This window comes from Hyperoodon ampullatus, assembly GCF_949752795.1.
Source record: "Hyperoodon ampullatus genome assembly, chromosome: 1".
NCBI lineage: Eukaryota > Metazoa > Chordata > Mammalia > Artiodactyla > Ziphiidae > Hyperoodon > Hyperoodon ampullatus.
The window spans coordinates 201786580-201805704 of record NC_136914.1 but is presented as its reverse complement, the minus strand read 5'-3'; positions in this window follow the sequence as shown (position 1 = coordinate 201805704).

Sequence of the window (19125 nt, the reverse complement as noted above, 5' to 3'; positions counted from 1 at the left end):
GAGCAAGGTAACGAAGTGTGGGTAGTCACAGGCGGCTTCCTCCAGGCCGCAACACTTCAGCTGACATCAGAAGTGAGAGTGGGTGTTAAAGCCATGCAGGGGTGGTGCTGCTCCTGCCGATAGGCGTCTTCCAAGGAGAGGAAACCTGTGCACAGTCCCAGTGGCTGGTTAGAACATGGCACGTTCAGGCAACAGGAAAAGGTCAATATGGCTGGAGCGCAACGTGAGACCGAGAGTGTAGGGCAAAGAAGTCGGAGACATGGGTTCTCGCCTTTGTCTTAAGAGCAAGGGGACGCCATACGGGGTTTCAAGTCGAGGGATGATAGTAGTGAGATGATCACTACCTGGCTGAGTTGAGGGGGCAAGAGGCAAGGGGGAGAGCAGTCAGTGGGGTGTGGAGTTAGGTGGGCAACAGATGGCAGTGGCCTTGGACTGCGGTGGTGGAGACAGAAAAATAAAGGATGGATGAGTAAAACACTTTAGAGGGGAGGTGAGAGGGCTAGCCGACAGTCAGGTCTTGAAGGGCAGAGGAGGAGCCAGAGGAGCCATAGAGGGCCCCTAGGTTTGTAAACTTGCTCCTAGTGTCTGTTTGCTCCTTGCTCACCTCTATTAAAGGTCTTCTTTCTCACAAACCCAAGAGTTTGGTTCTGATAGCCTTCAGAGGTGGATGGATTTCCACTTCCAGAGAATGAGAGAGACAACCAGGGGCCCCACAGTATCTGGGAGGCACCTAGAGGGTCATTTCCCCAATGAACCAGGCAGTCATTTATCCTCCCAAACTCACCCAAACACACACACTCTCTCAGACTCTCTGGCTCCCCAGACTTACACAGACTTCCGATCACCCCCTACAGACCACTCCATCCTACCCTTATTTATCCTTGCCTTCCCAAAGCCCTCCATGGCCCCCTTTCCCACTGTTCTCCCTACCCCGCCCCAGCCCCCATCTCCCTCTGCCTCCACTTCACCCTACTGAGAAACAACCACCCCCAGAACCCCTGCCCCCGGCTGCTGCTCCCTGAGCCCCGCCCGCCCTCCCTCCTGCTCCTCTCCCTGACAGATGCCTCAGAGCCCCGGGCCGCAGTTAAGGTGACGAGATGCAGCAATTCTTTATGAACATTTCATTCCTGCTCGCTACACGACGTAAATTAGATGGTGTGTTACATTCGGGCAATAAGAGAGATATGTCACCGTGACGCTGGCCCATTGGATGGAGAGGGTAATCCTGCCGTGAATTTCATTACTGCTTTTATATAGACAGAATTAGCTCGGTGACAGCGAGCCTGATTGTCTTTCACTAGGGGTTTGGCGAAGAGCTGAAAGGATTTCACCCTGATGTGCACACTACTGAGTGACCCGCTCACCAGCGGCTCCGCTGATTGCTTTGCACCTTGCAGACCCGCGATTGGCTCAGCCTCTCTGCTGCCTCGCCTCCCTCCCTGGCCCCCAGCCCTCGCGCTTGGCTTTTTCTTGAAGCAAGAAGAAAGGAGACCTAATGGAGGAGTCACAAGGTCATGAAGGGAAATGTATGGGGGAAGGGCAAGGTGACAGAGTTAAAAAAAACAAAAATCAACAATCTCTTTCTGATCAGGGTCTCCTGGACAGAAGCTGTGGCCACTCACTCTTTTTTGTTGTTGTTTAATTTATTTTTGGCTGCTTTTGGTCTTCGTTGCGGTGTGTGGGCTTCTCATTGCAGTGGCTTCCCTTGTTGCGGAGCGCAGGCTCTAGGCGCATAGGCTTCAGTAGTTGTGGTGTGTGGGCTTCAGTAGTTGTGGCACTCAGGCTCAGTAGTTGTGGCTCGCGGGCTTAGTTGCTCCGTGGCACGTGGGATCTTCCCAGACCAGGGCTCGAACCCATGTGCCCTGCATTGGCAGGCAGATTCTTTAACCACTGAGCCACCAGGGAAGCCCCAGCCACTCACTCTTGCCTCCCAGAAAAGAGCAAGAAGGACCGGGTCCTTGGGGCACATGCCCATGGCCCTCAGGGCAAAAAGGGTAACTGGGTAGAGGCTGGTAGATCCTTGTGAGTCTCCCTGGCAGAGCCTCCCAAGCTGCCATCAGGTTCCTGTCCCTTTGCCTCTTGCATCTCTGGGTCTTTCCCCCTTAGTGGCTCAGGGCGCTTTCCCACCTCCTAGCCAGGGACACTTGTAAGAAGCAACAGCAAGAACCATTGTCACTCCCAGCCTGCGGACCCAGCACTTCCAACGTGCAGGTGGACTTCCATTTCCCACGCTCACCTGATCCTGTCACCCTACCGCACCCTACCGCACGTATTCATAACACTCTTCGGAGACTTCCGGAATCCACAACAGGGCACAGATGGCCCAGCCGAGGGACTGCCTTCCTTCAGCTTGTTTCTGTGGGGTGGTCGGTTCTGAGAGCGTCAGCCCCCTCTCTGTTCTCTTGGCCTCCACCTTGGTATCTCTCACCTTCTGTCACCTTGCCCACTCCTTCCCTCACCTCTGTCAATCCCTCAGCAAACAAAGGTCTTCTGCCAGGCCTTCCTGAGGCAGCTGGTGGCCCCTGAGGTTGGCCAGGGAGGTTGGCCATTGGCCGGACCCCTGAAAGTTTCTCTTACGGCCCAGACCAGCCAGCTCTGTGGCCTCTGCGCTGGGAAGGATTAAAGCCACAGTTTCCCCTTTCCAGAGGGGGAGAGGCTCTCTGGACCTTGGCAGAGCTGAGCAGGCTCTCAGGAGGCTTGGCACAGGGTCGCTGCACCCTGACTCTGTCTGCCCGGGTACAGCGCACGGAGCTTTCCCTGCAGCCTCCCACCCCGGGCACCCTCAGCTCCAGTGGCCTGTCCTCCATGGAGCCCAGCGAGACGGTTCCCTTAACGAATTACTCATGCAGTCACACTGAAGAATTTTACACTGAAATCCCTTCTCCATGAAGCCAAGGCTTAAGCCTTCGATGCTGAAACTAAACTCCAACCCTACCTGTATGATAGCTGTATGACGAGGCAGGTCATTGCATCTATCTGAACTTCAGTCTCCTCATCTTCAAAAGGAAAGTGGTAACTGCTGTTGTGGAGGCCGTGCTGCAATGCCCTGCTTCCCTCAGTACTCAAGGACGGTCTCCAGGTGCTGCCCTGGCTTGGCAGCTTTCCTTGGAGTTGTCTCTGTCTAAAGGGAGCTGCCTCACTTAAGGTCATGCCCTTCCCCTGGGCAGCCTGCATCCAATGCCTGGTCATCCCCAGCATATGAAGGCTCAGCCCCCTCTCCCCGACTTGGGACAGTCCTGAAGGGCCATTCCAGACTCAGAGCCCTCCTTGTGGTCCACTAAGGCCTTTTTTGAGACTGCAGCACAGCTCAACTTCTCCTTCTGTTCAGTCCTGCTTCTTTCCAGTTCCATCCCTTGCACTTGTGATGATCCCAAGGGCACTCCCCAGTGAAGCTCCTGCACAGTAATCTCCACCCCAGAGTCTGCTTCCAGACCCAACCTGCAGGCAATTCAATTCCTGCCTACCTGCTGACTGGGCTACTACAAGGATGAAAGTGTTTTGTAAAGTGCCATGAGAAACACATCTGCTGCTGTTTGCCTTCATCATCATCATTGTCCTCTCCATCATCTTCACAGCAGAGCCTGCCCAGCTGGTGTGATGAGGTTCACATATTTTGGCCAGGAAGTCCAGTAAATGAACACCCAGCCTTCTTTTTTGTCCTAAGGACAAGGTCCTTTGCATTCTTCCTTTTATCTTCTGATTAGAATGACCTTCCCAAATTGGCCAGACTCCCCCAGAAAGCCAGCTGTGGTCCTAAGGATCTAGGGGTTCAGATTGGTGAAGTTCTCTTACCCACATCTCATTCTCTGCACCAAGAATCAGTGAGCTAAGTGCCCATTGGATTCTCTCTCCTACATTCTCCAGACGCCTTTCTAGCTGCGCTTCCTACTCTTTATTTAAAGCACGCACTTTCCTCCTGTAGACCAAAGCATCCGTCCCTAGGGGGTGGCAACAGGTCTTAAGTGAGGTCTAAGGGGAGGGTCTCCTCTCCTAGAGCTAAGACTTCCTTCCTTCTGGGCCATGTTTACAGCCCCCAAAATAAAGAAAGCCTGGGATCCCTCTCTCTTAGGGAACAGGCAATGGTCCCAGATTATTGTTACCCTTCTAAGTATTCCCACACTCTCTCACTACTGGGCCCACAGCCTTGTCAGCGTTTGGGAGTGGAATGGCAGGTAGGGACACTGCCAGGTGAATCAGATCTCCAACGCAGTCCCTATTCCTGGGCCCTGCCTGACCCAGAATCTGTGCTCCTCAGGAGTGCAATGTCCTGCATCTCTTCTGGAGCTTTCCCTGTGTCCTCCCACAAGGCTGCAGACACTGAGCAGGGAGCCAGGAATATGGAAGATGGAGGTTTCTCACCCCACTCCCATCCTGATGTCACAGACCTCATTTTCTGGCACTAATTGGTTGCCATGGAAACAAGTTCATTAAAGTGCATGATGACTTGAGGTGGTGGGAGGGAGAGCCATAAGAGCAAGCCCTGCCACGAAGAATCCACAGAGCCCCTCAGAATCAAGCAGGGCTGCCCAGAGTCCCTATCCTCTGCTGGTACATTTGCCTCACATATAAGGAGAAAAGTCCGTCTTGTCTTTGAGTAGGGAGATCTTGCTATAAAGTCAGAGATAGTCCAGAGCAAGAAAAGCCAGCCACTTACCCTGGAATAAATGGATATCACATATGATGTGGACCCCTCTATTTCAGTCTTAGATCAGAAGTTATCTCTTCTAAGAAACTGTCCTTAACTATCCAATCTCCCATCCTCATCTCCATCTCTCTCTGTCTCTCTCTCTGTCTCTCTCTCTCTCTCTCTCACACACACACACACAACACACACACACGGACACACGTTCCCCTTACTACTTACTCACTCTAGAGCTTACACATTCTTTCATTCATTCAACAAGTACTGATGAGCCTCTGGTGTGTTGTAAACCCTAGGGATACAGCCAGGAGCTGACAGGGCCCTGCCTTATGGAGCTCCCTGTCAACATCTTATACCACGTCCTTCTATACTCACATGCTCAACCCTTTAATATGCATCTCTGGGTTTTCTTTTTTCATTCTAGCTCCCCAAATGTGGTGAGCTCTCTGGTTGCTGGTAGGGCGGGGTACAATTTGCTTTTTATCCCCTCTACGCATGGGCTTTCCAAGAGTGGAGACTTTGAGCCTATTAACGTACAACCTTACCTAACACTAAACCGAGATTTGGGGCCCCTCAGCCTCCCATGTCACCCCATTGCTCCCAGCACCAGCCTTCCAAGGACCTTGGATTCTTCCATTCTCTTTCAAGGCCAAGGAGCAGAGGAATAGATGGGACTTGAGGATGGGAGCAGAAAGGTGTGTCTGCTGTGTGTCTACTGGAGCGTATACACAGGCACCAGATGCACGGCTGGGCCTTCATACATCTGTGTCCTGCCATCACGTGTGTGCACTTATGTTGGCCAATATCTGTGACTTCTAAATTGGCGAGTACAAGGGTGTGAGCAGGTGTGTGATTCCACTTATGAGCATGAGTGAGCATGTGTTCAGGGAAGGGGAATTTAGGGATATGTGTCTATGTGTGTTTTTTCCAAATGCTTGGCTTTTTTCAAAATCGCTAAGAGCACTACTGTCATTTATGGGGTTTAAAATGTCAGAACAGGGCCCTCAGGGAGGCAGGGGAGATTAAACTGCAAACAGTGAAGGTTATAGATGACGTTTCTGATAGGCTGACAGGCGGACTCAAATGATGCCACACTTTAGCAATCATTTAAACACATACACTCATACACACGCACGCACACACGCACACACAGATCATCTCTCCATATTTTAACGGCATATTCTGAAGGCTAAAAACATAAAAGGCCAAGTCTAGAGAACCACGGCTCTGCTTTCAGAACCCAGCCAGCAGCTGTCTGGTCTTGTGTATGTGTGTGTGTACTCACTCAAGTGCACCTACTGTGCCAAGTGAACACATGTGCTTATTTGTTTTGGGTTTTTTAAAATAAATTTATTTATTTTTAGTTATTTATTATTTTTGGCTGCGTTGGGTCTTCGTTGCTGCGTGCAGGCTTGCTCTAGTTGCGGCGAGTGGGGTCTATTCGTTGCGGTGCGTGGGCTTCTCATTGTGGTGGCTTCTCTTGTTGCGGAGCACGGGCTCTAGGCGCGTGGGCTTCAGTAGTTGTGGCTTGTGGGCTCTAGAGCGCAAGCTCAGTAGTTGTGGCGCATGGACCTAGTTGCTCTGCGGCATGTGGTATCTTCCTGGACCAGGGCTTGAACCCGTGTCCCCTGCACTGGCAGGCGCCACCAGGGATACCCATTGTTTTTGTTTTTTATGAATTTATTTATTTTTGGCTGCATTGGGTCTTCATTGCTGCGTGTGGGCTTTCTCTAGTTGCGGCGAGCGGGGGCTAGTCTTCGTTGTGGTGTGCGGGCTTCTCATTGCGGTGGCTTCTCTTGTTGCGGAGTACGGGCTCTAGGCGCGCGGGCTTCACTGGTTGTGGTGCATGGGCTTAGTTACTCTGCGGCATGTGGGATCTTCCCGGACCAGGGCTCAAACCCATGTCCCCTGTGTTGGCAGGCGGATTCTTAACCATTGTGCCACCAGGGAAGTCCCTTGTGTGCTTATTTGTATTTTAGTATCTGTATAGGTTAATTCCACCTCACTTTTATATAGTGCCTTATATAATTAACAAAATACACCACATTTAACAGTCTACCTGAGCATCATAACAACTTGTATAAAGTAGGCAAGGTCAAGGTTACTATCCCCATTTTACAGATATAAGAAAACTGAGGCTCAAAGAGGTTCGATGGGCTGCCCAAGCCCACCAGCTAGGAAATGATAAAGAAACAGAGTCTTTTCATACTTATCCAGACCTCTTTTCTTGAGGTTGTGTTTCTCAACTCTGGCTACTTTAAAATCCCCTGGGGAGCTTTTAAAACCCATCAGTGCCTGAGCCCTACCCCCGGAGATTCTGATCCACTTGTTCTGAAGGTGATCTTTGTGGTATATTTTTAAATTCTAACATGCAGACTGGTTTAGAACCACTGCTTCCGGGCCCGGTGAAGTCAGGCAGGAGCTGCGCACAGGGGCGTCCCAGGTGTCTGATTAGGCTCACATCCCCTCCACGTGAACGTGGATTCCAGTCTCTTTCCTCCTCAGGGTCTATCTTGGCGTCAACTTCCCGGGAAGACTTACTTCCCAGGATGATCAGAGCCTCTATTTCTTCTGCATCACCCCAACTCCCCACCCCCTTCCGGACTGTGGAGACTTAAAAGGATGCTCAGCTCAGCCTGATGAATGAAGAGGCTACCGGCCATGTGCTCACAGTTGTGGCCACCCAGTAAGGGGCAGAACATGTGGTCTCACCAAGAGGGAAGAGAACCAGCTCCACCTGGCCCATCAGCCAGAGGAAGGCCAGAGAGGTGAGAGGCAGCTGCCTTAGTAACAAAGGGCGAGAGGAAAAAGGGAAAGAGACAGAAAGAAGGGAAGAGAGAAGAGAACAGCTGGCCCCCTTTGAAGGCTGTACGGACCAGCTAACTGCTAAAGTCACGGGCAGTGCTCACCTCACTCAGCCCTCTGCAAAAGAGGTGGTCTAGCAGAGCAGTTAGGAGCGCAGACTCAGGTAGTCACCTGCCTGGGCTTGAATCCTGGTTTCTGGTTACTAGCTATGTGACTTTGGGCAAGTACTTAATATCCCTGTGCCTCGGTTTACTTATCTTTAAAATGGCAATGATAATAATAGGACCTGCCTCATCGAGTCTCTGGGAGGATTCAGTGAGTTCATGTAAAGTCCCCAACATAGCATAAGTGCTGGGTAGGGTTCAACCGTTGCTATTCTGCATCATTTGATGCTTTGGAACTCGCCCTCCTTGAAACTCTTCCTATCTTCCTGAACATTCCTTCTCAGCCTTCTTTGCTAGCCCTGTTCCTCTGCCCTCCCTCTGAGTCATTGGTTCTCAGTCTCAACTTCATTTTAGAATCACCTGAGGAACTTTTACAGCTCATTCCCAGAGATTCAGATCTAGTTGGTCTGGGATGGGGCTCAGACACTAGTGTTTTTCAAGTTCCCTGGCTCATCGAAATGTGCTGCCAAGGCTGAAAACCACTCCTCTAAGTGTTGATACTCCCTAGGACTCTGTTCTTGGCCTTCTTCTCTCCTCACGTGTTTTTCTTTCTTTTTTTTAATAATCACCTGCAATTGTTTAACATCACAGCTTTTTTGAAATATTAACTAATTAATTAGGCTGCATTGGGTCTTAGCTGCTGCGTGAGGGCTCTGTTGCGGTGCACAGGCTTCTCTCTAGTTGCGGCAGAGCGTACGGGCTCAGTAGTTGCAGTGCACGGGCTTAGTTGCCCTGCGGCATGTGGGATCTTAGTTCCCCAGCTAGGGATCGAACCCACTTCCCCTGCATTGGAAGGTGGATTTTTAACCACTGGACCACCAGGGAAGTCCCTCTCCTCATGTGTCTTTCCCAAGTAATTGACCTCCTTCCCATGGCCGTAATTACCATCCATCTGCTGGTGACCCTCAAATCCATATACCCTGACAAGACTTCTCTCACACACACATATTTCCAACTCCCTACTAGACATCTTAGTTTCCAAATGTATGGAGGTAAAATTGTTCTTAATAGTCTCTTAACCTCCTGGGTATCTTTACTGAGATGTACTCTAGGTCTCCCAAGTACAAGTCCCAATCAGAACTCAGTATTCTGCACTCTCCCCAAACCCATTCCACTCCTTCTGTTCCCCATCTCTGTCACTTCCAACCATTCACCCAAGGCGGTCATCCAGGAATCCTCTCCCTCATCACCTCCCTCATCCAACCAGGTACAAAATCCTGTCAATTGCCTTGTAAGGCTCTCCCCAGTCTCCTTCCTCAGGACCCCCACCACCACTGTCACAGCTCAGGTTCTCTTTGTCTCTTGCCTGCACAATTGTAAGGGCCTCCTCACTGGCCTCCCAGCCTCCAGCATTTTTGGCTGCATCCTTCTCCCCTTCTCTTCATCATCCTCAGAGCTATCTTTCTGAAATGCAAATCATTCCACTGTTAATGCCCTTCCGGATAAAAGCACAGCTTCGCATGGGCCCTTTACTATCTGTCCCCTTCCCCTGGCCTCCCCCAAAGTGACCCCTCTACCCCACCTTCTGTACAGCAGTTCTCCAAATGTGCCAGGCTGTTTGATGCCTCAAGGCTTTTGCATATGCTGTTCCCCCACCTTACATGCCCTTCCTTCTCTTCCCCCTCCCATTTTGCCCACATTTACAAACTAGCTGAAGCACCAGTTCCTCTAAGAAGTGTTACCTGAATGTTACCTGAGGTTGAACTGACCACTGTTTTTTTTGTCTTCACTGCACCCTGTAATTGTCTCTATTATGTTGTCTCTCACTCTATTTTACTTTTTTGTTTTCATGCCTGACTCCCCCACTGGACTGTGGCATCTGGAAGAATTGGACCATGTCTTATTTGCCTTTGAGAAGAGGGGTGAGGAGGGAGGAGAGCAGACTCTAAGTTCCCCTGGCTAAAGCACTTAGTTAAGAGTGCTTTGGCTTATGGCTCTGGATTTTGAAGGGTAGCTTCCTTTCTCCTGGAGCCAAGCAGAGAGGCTAGGTATGAGCAAAGAGACCCAAATAAACCACTGGCCAGAAACTGTGCCCCTAGGTTCCTCCTCTGGGTCTGCCTCTCCAGGCCCCAGAGCTGGAAGCTCTGATTGTCTGGCCTTCATGGCCCAACTGAGGTGAGTGGAGTCTTCTTTCCCTTCTTTCATCTGAGATTAGGTTGGGAATACCTCCAAAGGAATCTTCAGAGAGAAACCAAGAAAAACTAAAAGCAAGCAAGCAAACAAACAGACCAACCCATACTTAGAAACACAGCAATGGACAGAATGCAGATGTCTGATTCTAATTTGTCACCCCTGTCTTAGGGAGCACATTCAAGAGTCGCCTTCTGGACACTGTCACCTTTGCCTAAGACAGCGCATTCAAAAGCCAGCTTCTCTCACCACTCTTACCCAGGGAAGGGGCTAAGCAGGAATCCTAGTCCCACCCCTTTTCAGCTAGGTGGGCAGCTGAAAAGGTGCAAGCCCACGTTTTACAGCCAGAGAAATTAAAGCAAGCCCTCATCCTAGACAGAAGTGAAAGGTCAAGGTCTTCAGTGGTCCAGAACAATAGAAAAAGTCAGAGCCCAGGGAATAACCCCAGGACACCCAGGGCAGTGTTTGCTTCACTCATGACTGGATCTGCCATGCCTGACCCTTAATTGCTAATATTTCTAGAGCCCTTGCCATATGTCAGCACTGTGCCAGCACTATCTTAGCCTGAGTAACCCTCACAACAACACTATAAGTAAGGACAATTATTATTGCTGTTACAGATGAGGAAACTGAGTCTCAGAGAGGCTAAGTGACTTTTCCAAGGTCATTAAGCCTTGGAAAGGTGGCTAAGCTAGGACCCAAACTCAACCTGACTCCAAAAACCCAGGCTCATAATCTCCATGGTGTACTGCTTAATATATATGGCAGGTGATTATTCAATATTTGCTGATAGTAATAATAATGGCTAACATTTATTGAATAATGTGCCAAACATGGTGTTAAGCACTTTATATACATTATTTTGTTCACTAGATAGGTATTATTATTATTCCCATTTTATAGATGAGGTCACTGAAGCTTAGAGAAGTTAAGAGCATTGTCCACAGCCTCAAAGCTAGTAGGTGAAAGAACTGGAATACAAACCCAGGGGGATGGATAAATGAACAACCAGCACAGACAATCTCTCCACCAGCACCACCACCATCTTAGAGAATATCCACGAAGGCAAGAGAAGGCCTTTCCAGGAGCTCTGACATGGGGGCTGACACCTTGATAAAGGCTGTCAGTGGACTTTTAAGCCATGTCCTGGCAAAGGCAGCTCCAGCCTGGATAGCTCTGCCAAGTTCACAACCCAGTGTACTCAGAAGCAGCCCTAGAAGGTTGGGCCAGCTCCTCCTTTTCCCCAGGCCTCTCCAGAGCACCCTGTCACCAGCTGGACCTACTCACAATAGTCTGGCACTTGGAATCTGATTGGGTTTGGTGCCTCCAATATCCAGAAACCTCCAGGACCTCTCCTAAGAAGGCAGTTTTCAGCTCTCCTTGCTGGATCCTTAAGTTCCTGATGGGAATCCTTGCAGAGAGCCATCCTGTTACCTAAGGAAAGAGAAAGAGGGGAGGCAAACAGCCAACTCCTGGCCTCCCCTCCCCATCTCTTCACCCTCCCCAAAGCCTTGCAGGCTGCCCTACCACCTCCAACCCCACAGAGTTTCTCAACTTCAGGCAAAGGCAGATGAGGGCAGAGCTGGGGAACAGAACTTAACTGAACCCTCGGGGCACTGCAAATCCCTGCCTGTCTTTAGTATTTAGGGAAGGTGAGTCCCAGAGGAGGAGGGAGGGAGACAGAGAGACTGGGAGAGGAAGGCTGAAATGCTCAGAGATGCAGAGATAGAGATGGAGGCTGACCCCGGGAGGAGTTGCAGAGAGAGACAGAAGAGGAGGGAGTGAGGGAGGAAAAGAAAAGAGACCGAGGAAGGTGGGAGAGATGCAGTAAAAGAGGGGAGGGAGGAGAGAGACAGAAAGAGCCAGTTGCTTTATTCATGGCTGGTGATATTATAGACTGAGTGAAAATCACATTATCGTAATGGGAAAGTTAGAGTTGCTGAGATGATGCCCTGAAGCCTCAGCGCTGATTGGGGTGTGATTGCTATCTGTATTTATATGTAGAAAGCAAAGTTCACTGCCAGTTCAAGATGGTGGCGGCTGCTTCATGCAACATAATTCTTCAGTAGGGAGACGCCCCGAGCAAGCTGAGCAAGCTGTGCCGCGAGTGGGAACCGGAGCCCGAAAGCGAACTGACGCCTGAGCAAGCGCTGGAGCAGACGATGGAGCCCGGGGTGGAGCCGCGCGGAGCTGCAGAGGAGGGAGTGGCAGCTCGGGCAGGACCAAGGCCTGGGCCCAGACCGAGGCCTGACGGAAGGTGGGGGGAGAGCGGGCGCGAGAGCCTGGGGATGGGGGCAACGAGTAGTTCCCACCATCTTCCACCCTCCAGGCCGGCCCAGAGCTAGGCCCTCCCTGGAGGGCGGGCTGGGCTAGACCTTCAGACGCCGGAAACCTTGACGGATTCTCCAACTGACTCCACCCCACCCCACCCCCAATGTATAAAAGTCAGTGCTGGGCTTCCCTGGTGGCGCAGTGGTTGAGAGTCCGCCTGCCAATGCAGGGAACGCGGGTTCGTGCCCTGGTCCCGGAGGATCCCACATGCGCGGAGCGGCTGGGCTCGTGGGCCATGGCCGCTGGGCCTGTGCGTCCGGAGCCTGTGCTCCGCAACGGGAGAGGCCACAGCGGTGAGAGGCCTGCGTACCGCAAAAAAAAAAAAAATTCAGTGCTAAACCGGACAACTAATGTCAGGAAGTTTTAATTTTTCCCATGATGACTGCTTAGACGCTTTCTTGCCATCTCACATTTCTTGAAAATTTTTTCTTTAATTTTAAATTTCTTTCAGGGATCCCTGCTGTGCTTGCGCCCCACCTGTGGCCTGCCGCTGCCTATTGAGCAGCCCATCCCTACTGATTGGCGAAGGGGTAGGACCTGTGACTCCTCCGGCGCAGAGCCGGGGCTCAGGGGGGATGGGGGAGGTGAGCCCAGACTCCAAGCCCTGACTGCTCTGGGAGGCATCAACCACAATCAGGAAGAGAGAAAAGGGATGTTACTGCAGCCTGAGCAGTCTGTTGAGCTCAGACCACCTTTTACTTGAGGCCTATTTCCCTCAGGGCTTTCTGGGACAGAAAGCAGGGCCCCACCCTAGAGCTGCCAGAGAAAATGCAGGATGCTCAGTTAAATCTGAATTCAGATACACAACACATTTAGCCTAAGTATACCCATGCTTTTTTGGGTATTTGGGACATACTTATGCTAAAATAAACTATTGTTTCTTTGAAATTCAAATTTAATCAGATTCACCACTTAATAGCTGTGTGGGGACTTCCCTGGTGGTGCAGTGGTTAAGAATCTGCCGCCATTGCAGGAGACAGCGGTTCGAGCCCTGGTCCAGGAAGATCTCACATGATGCGGAGCAACTAAGCCCATGTGCCACAACTACTGAGCCTGCGCCCTGGAGCCTGCGAGCCTTAACTACTGAGCCCTCGTGCCACAACTACTGAAGCCCGCGCACCTAGAGCCCGTGCTCCACAACAAGAGAAGCCACTGCAATGAGAAACCCGCGCGCCGCAACGGAGAGTAGCGCCTGCTCGCCGGAGCTAGAGAAAGCCCACGTGCAGCAACAAAAACCCAACACAGCCAAAAATAAAAAATAAATAAAATTTTTAAAAAGCTGTGTGGCTTTTAACTTCCTAGACCTTCAATTTCCTTTATCTGTGCACTAGGAGATAGTAAGTAGTACCTTCCTCAGAGGATGATTGAGATATAGTAGGTAATATTCATGAGATATAGTATGTAAAATACTATCCGGTCCACTATCTGGCACAAAATAAACACTCAATAAATGATAACTACAAAATACCAGCCCCCTTACATAAGCACCCTTTAGTCCCTTCTCATCTCTATCCTAGGCTTCTTGGAAGTCAAATTAAAGGCTTGTATCAGGATTCCTACTCTGGAAGCTGCTGGCTGAATGGAGGATCCCAGGGAGAGATCTGATCCTACTATGGTCCCCCCAGGGGCCTTACCCTACAGGATCCACTGAGAGTTCTGGAAGGCTGATTGCAAAGGTGGAGCAGGAACAAAGAACAAGTCCTAATCCAAGCCCCAAATCAAGTCTCACGTATTCCCAGGTACCTCTTCTAAGCTTTGAGAACAAAATAGAGTCTACCTTCCTTTGGGCTCCCAAGTTTCCCTTTCTCCCAGGAAGACGGACGACGGAGCAGGGTAGTGATGTGAAACTGGACAGGAAGGGGGCTCTGCCTTCTTGTGTGGCCACAGAATGGGCTGTTTGAGCAACCAGTCTGCCCAACAGCCATCCCATCAGGGTGTCAGCCCAAACCCCTCTCCATCCTCTGGCACGGGCCCATGTCCAGGACACACCAGCTTGAAATTAGTGAATCCCTCAGTGTCTCTGAGTTTGTTCTCCCTCTACCTCTCTCATATCTCATCCTCAGCTCAGAACTGACTTAGTAAAGGGAAGAGGCAGTGTGCAAAGAGTCCCACTGAGGCAGCCTGGGTTCCAGTCGCATCTGTATGATCTTGAACCTCTCTCTCATAGAAAGATGGGACTTGTTTCCTTCCCTCAATACAGGTGTTCCTGACTCTGCAAAAAAAAAAAAAAAAAAAAAGTGGTTCCCAGTACCCCTCATTCCCAGGGAGCCTGGTGATTGGACTCCAGCCTTTGTCTCTGAAGGAAACTAATTATTCAGGAGACAATTCATGGGGAAATAGTAGCATAACTCCTTCTTTTCAAGAGGTCACAGACTCAAGACTGCAGTACCAGGCAGATTATAAAAATGTGACGCCACCAGTGAAAGGCAATAGGGAGTGGTGGGGTCTGTGGCTCAAAAGCACTGCTTCTCCTAAAGGCATTCAATTTCATGTTTGTTTGCTTGTTTTAAATACTGTGCTCAGCAAACCAAAGACCCAGGTGGGCCTGATTTGGGTCTACTGGGTAACTCCCTAGCTTCTTGATCTTTCTGGTGGCACACCTATCCCTAGCCATAGGGTCACAAAGTATTGACACAGAGTAGAGATATAACACGTGCAAAGACACACTGACCTACAAAGATGCATGGAGCAATCTGTGTATACACCAGTATCAGACCCAAAGGAGCAGAGCATAGGACACCCACAGAGGAGCTGCTCATCCCCAGCTTGCCTTCCTGCCCACCTCTTGCCAACCTCCCACCCCCTGCCTGCTCTTCCTTGTTTGCCCACTGGGACCCAAGTCTGCTGCTCACGTCGTCACACCCACTCCCCTCTCTCCCTGGTGGTGATACCCAGGGTAGAGCCCAAAGAGTGTAAATGGAAATGGTGGGGGAGCATTCCACACAGTTGAGCCATATGGCAGAGCCAACACACATGCGTCTGGGGCCCCTGGAATGCCCCTCTTGCTTTTGACCCTCACAACAAGCCTGTACTGGGGTAGGGGATTGACAAGCAGTGTCCACATACTCCTTGGCATTGATATCAGGAAGTCAAACTACAATCCCAGTGGTTTAGGTCCCTGCCTGTCATAAACTCCATCAGGATATGTGATGGCCCTCTCCCAAGGACCATTCAGCAGCCCTAAGCCTGCCTGGGTCCCTCCCCTGGGGACTAAGCCATAAAGTAGAGGCCTCAGGCACTCAGGCCATTAACTCTAGAAGGATCCTGAGAGGGGACGCCAAGCCTGAGAATTTTCCTAGCTCCTCTGGCCCATTCCATCTTTGGCCATTAGTGCTAGAACCTAGGCAACCTCTTCCTACGCTCAGTCATCTCAGCAAAACAGAAGATCAATCAGTTGTAATAAAGAAAATAAATTAAAATCAAGTGCTCTTTCAAAGATTCTTGAGAACTGATTTTCAGATGATTCACTGTTGGGAATTGTCTGTGCTCCTGTCTCCTTCCCTTTCAGGATTATAAATAACATTGATCATCACCAGCATCTTATCAAAGCTGGGATGTGCACATCTTAGGGAATGATTACCCAAATCATACAGGAGGCAGGAGAGGACCCATCGAATAAGGTTTCGTCATCTTAGAGATGCAGGGGGAAGTCCAAAGAGATGACCTCTATCCTGTCTTGGAGGCATGAGTCTTTGAGGATGAAAGCGAGATACCTCCAAGGGCAGGAAGCTTGGCTGGCAGCTCATTTATTCAGCTTCCTCTGAGGTTCCTATTTTACATCCCTTTGGGCTTGTGTCTGTGTAGCTATGTTGGGATTTGTGCATATGTCCCTGATCCCTAGAATGACCCGGCAAGAGGAATTGAGGTTTGGCAGAGGATTCTGCTTGTGATAAAGGAAAGAGAGATGGGACACCTGCCCCAGAAACCGCGCCCCTTATCAAGGAATAAAGCAGAAATCACCCAGTACCCCTGAGACAGAGAACAGGGCTAATCTGCTCAAAAGCTGGAGGCTGGATAAAATGACCCCTGAAATGGATGTCAAAGGAATGTCTCTGAGGAAATGTCACTCTATTCTCCTTGGAGGGCCCTAGAGGTAGTTGGTAATCCACCCGTCTCCCCCAACTCCTGTCCCCACTCAACATACACACACACACATAAATCTTAATTGTGTCCGGAGCTTTTTACAGCGTTAATTAATCATATTTAGGGCTGTTTCCAGCTGTTGCTGAGGGAAAGAAGGTCCCACACGCCTGTGACTTAGGGTAAATCCAATCAGACAGAGGAATTCTTTGATTCCGAAGAAGCCAAGCATGGAAAAGACACCTCTAATCCCAGAGCCTCTCAGACCCTGCCTGCCTGCCACCTCCCCCCACGACTGCACTAGGAAACCCATCTGGGCTGGGGAAGCGGAGGGGCTGGAGGGCTAGAGAGGAAAGGGGAGGGACCAAGGAGAGGGGTGAGGGAGGGCCCCCCTTGAGACGGGTTGACTGGAATCAGGACCTAGGCCCAGCGCCACGCTGACTTGGAGCTTCTGCCTTGTACTTGGGCCACTTAGTGGGCTCAGGGGGGCCCATGATTCCTGAATAGCCACCTGAATGGCCCAAGAGTTATTACAGGAGACCGGGCCTGGACTAGTCAGGCCAGTGGGGGGACAGCACTGACCTAATTACAGCTCTGCACAGCCGGCGTGGTCTGAGAAAGGGCCTCGCCCAAGCCTTTTGCTTCCCTGTGACTTCTCCCCAAGCTCCAGCGGCATCTCCGTCAGCTCCGTTAGGCTCTCACACGTCTCTCCATTTCTGGGTCTGTGTTCCTCTCTCTTCTTAGGGCTCCATAGCATGCTTTCAATGTCTTTCCCTGATGTCTGTCTCTTTTTTCGGCCACTATCTCTGAACTCCTAGCCCATCACCTCAAATCTTCCCAGAAATTCAGTTGACTATAGACATCCTAAGGGGAGGGGGTCAGCTTGGCTGCTGCTAATGACCTCTTCTTTGGTTTATGTTGGTAGCCCATTAGGTACACATGTGGAGCAAATACAGGATGCAGGTGGGGGGATGGGGAAGGTGGGGTGGAGGGAGAAAAGCTGCTGCTGAGTGTGGGGGCAGGAAGGGACTACCCCACCCCTTAGAGACCCAGATGGGAGAGGAAGGGTTCCCCAGGGTGGAAAGTGAGGGTGCAGGGCTGTAAGAAGGCCAAACAAAGACCACGTAGTGGCAACCCTATCCTCCCCGCTATTATGACCACACCTCCGCACACCACCTTATTGAGGCTTTCTGGGTCCTGGCCTAACTGGGCCTAAATAATTGAGGAGCCCATTACAGCCTCCCTGTTTCCTCACTGTCAAGTGTAAACGCTGCAATGGTTGGTGTGGAAATGGGGCTAATTTGAATTGATAATAGGAAAGGCAGGGAAAAGTCATCTATAGTGAGTGAGGAGCGAGCAATCCCCAAGCAGATGCTAAATCTTGTATAATGAAAGAATCTGCCGATGTCAATTATGTACAAGCGTCTTTGCAGTGGTTGGAGGCAGTGGGCGGGCGATGGAATGGAGGGCTGGGTGCATCCCATAAACCCAAACACCCATCAAAGGCTCATACATATGGAGTGGCAGAGATTACGGCATAAATTTGAATGTTATGAATGTGCATGAGGGACAGGCAGGAAGCCTACCTCGTAAGGGGGAAGGAAACGGACTGTTTTTCAGTGCATGTGTACAAGGGAGCTTTTGTCCTCTGGGCCCCTCAGCTGTGTCTCCTCCGTCTCAGCTGTGCCCCCTCTGCACCAAGTTATGTCCCAGGATGAGAAAAAAGTCAGAGTCTAGGGGTGCTAGGGCAGGGTAAGGTCAGCTGTTTTTCGGAGGCCTGGATGCGGGTTGTTTGAGGGCTTTGGGCCGAGCTGCCCTTGACCCATTCAGAGTGTTTCCAGGATAGGATCTAGAGATTGATGCAGCCAGAGATCCAGAGCGATATTCTGAAATATCTGTGATGTGAACACAGCTTCCCCTCTTGCCTAATGGAAGATAAAAGAGAGATCAGTGGAGACAGCAATGCCCACCATGGAATGGACAGAGTGATCCTGGAAGACAGCCTGGAGGAAGAGGTAACAAACTGTGCTATAAAGGGGGCCAACAGCTCAGAATGACAATATCAAGGGCACATCTTCCTATTCCTGGGTACAAGTCCACAGCAGATAGGAGTGTGTGCTTGTGAGTGCACGTGTGTGCACACACACACATACGCATACACACACACACACACACACACACACACACACGGTAACAGGGCTCAGACCCCTCCATTTGTTCCCAACCTGAGGTTGCTCCCTGAGCACACTCTGTGATTTGTGGTACAGGCCACCCAGGGACTTTAATCTTCACCGTGACAAATGCAATAAAAGGAACAATTTGGAGATCAGAGCTAAGGAAGACACATTTACAAACCCTTCCCCAAAGGTTGGATGGGGCTGTCACCATGTGATTTGTGCCGGAGATGAAGCAGGGAGGGGGAGAGGGGGAGACGGAGAGCTGGAGAAGGCGGACTGGGGAAGAGGAAGCATCACCACCTCTCTCCTGCTCACCCTCTCCGCTGGATTACAGTGGGGTGGGCTAAGCTGGCCCGCCAGGCGGGCAGGGCGGAGGCCTGGACCACAGCAGCCACTTCCCCCCTCCCCTGTCATGACCAGGGAGCACAACTCAATTACCAGGAACACAGGCCAGAAGCATGAGCTTCAGAGATTCATCTCAGCAGTTCAGGGGCTCTATCTAGAGGAGGGATAGGTGGTGGGTGGGGGAGGGTTGGAGAAGAGAGAAAGAGGGAGAGGCAGAGGCAGAGTGGGAAAGAGATTTTAATAGAAAGACAGTGACAGGTCAAGTTGCAAAGGGAGCCCCGAAGAAACCCCAGTCTGGAATAGGAAAGAGAGGGGAGATTTCCCAACCTGGGCTCCCTGCTCAGCCAGACCCAGAGGGATCTAAACCTAGAGCAGCAATAGGGTGGGTGGGGCAGGGGGCACTTAATCTGGGAACAAATCTTTGGAGAGGCAGAACAGCCTGGGGTTCCAT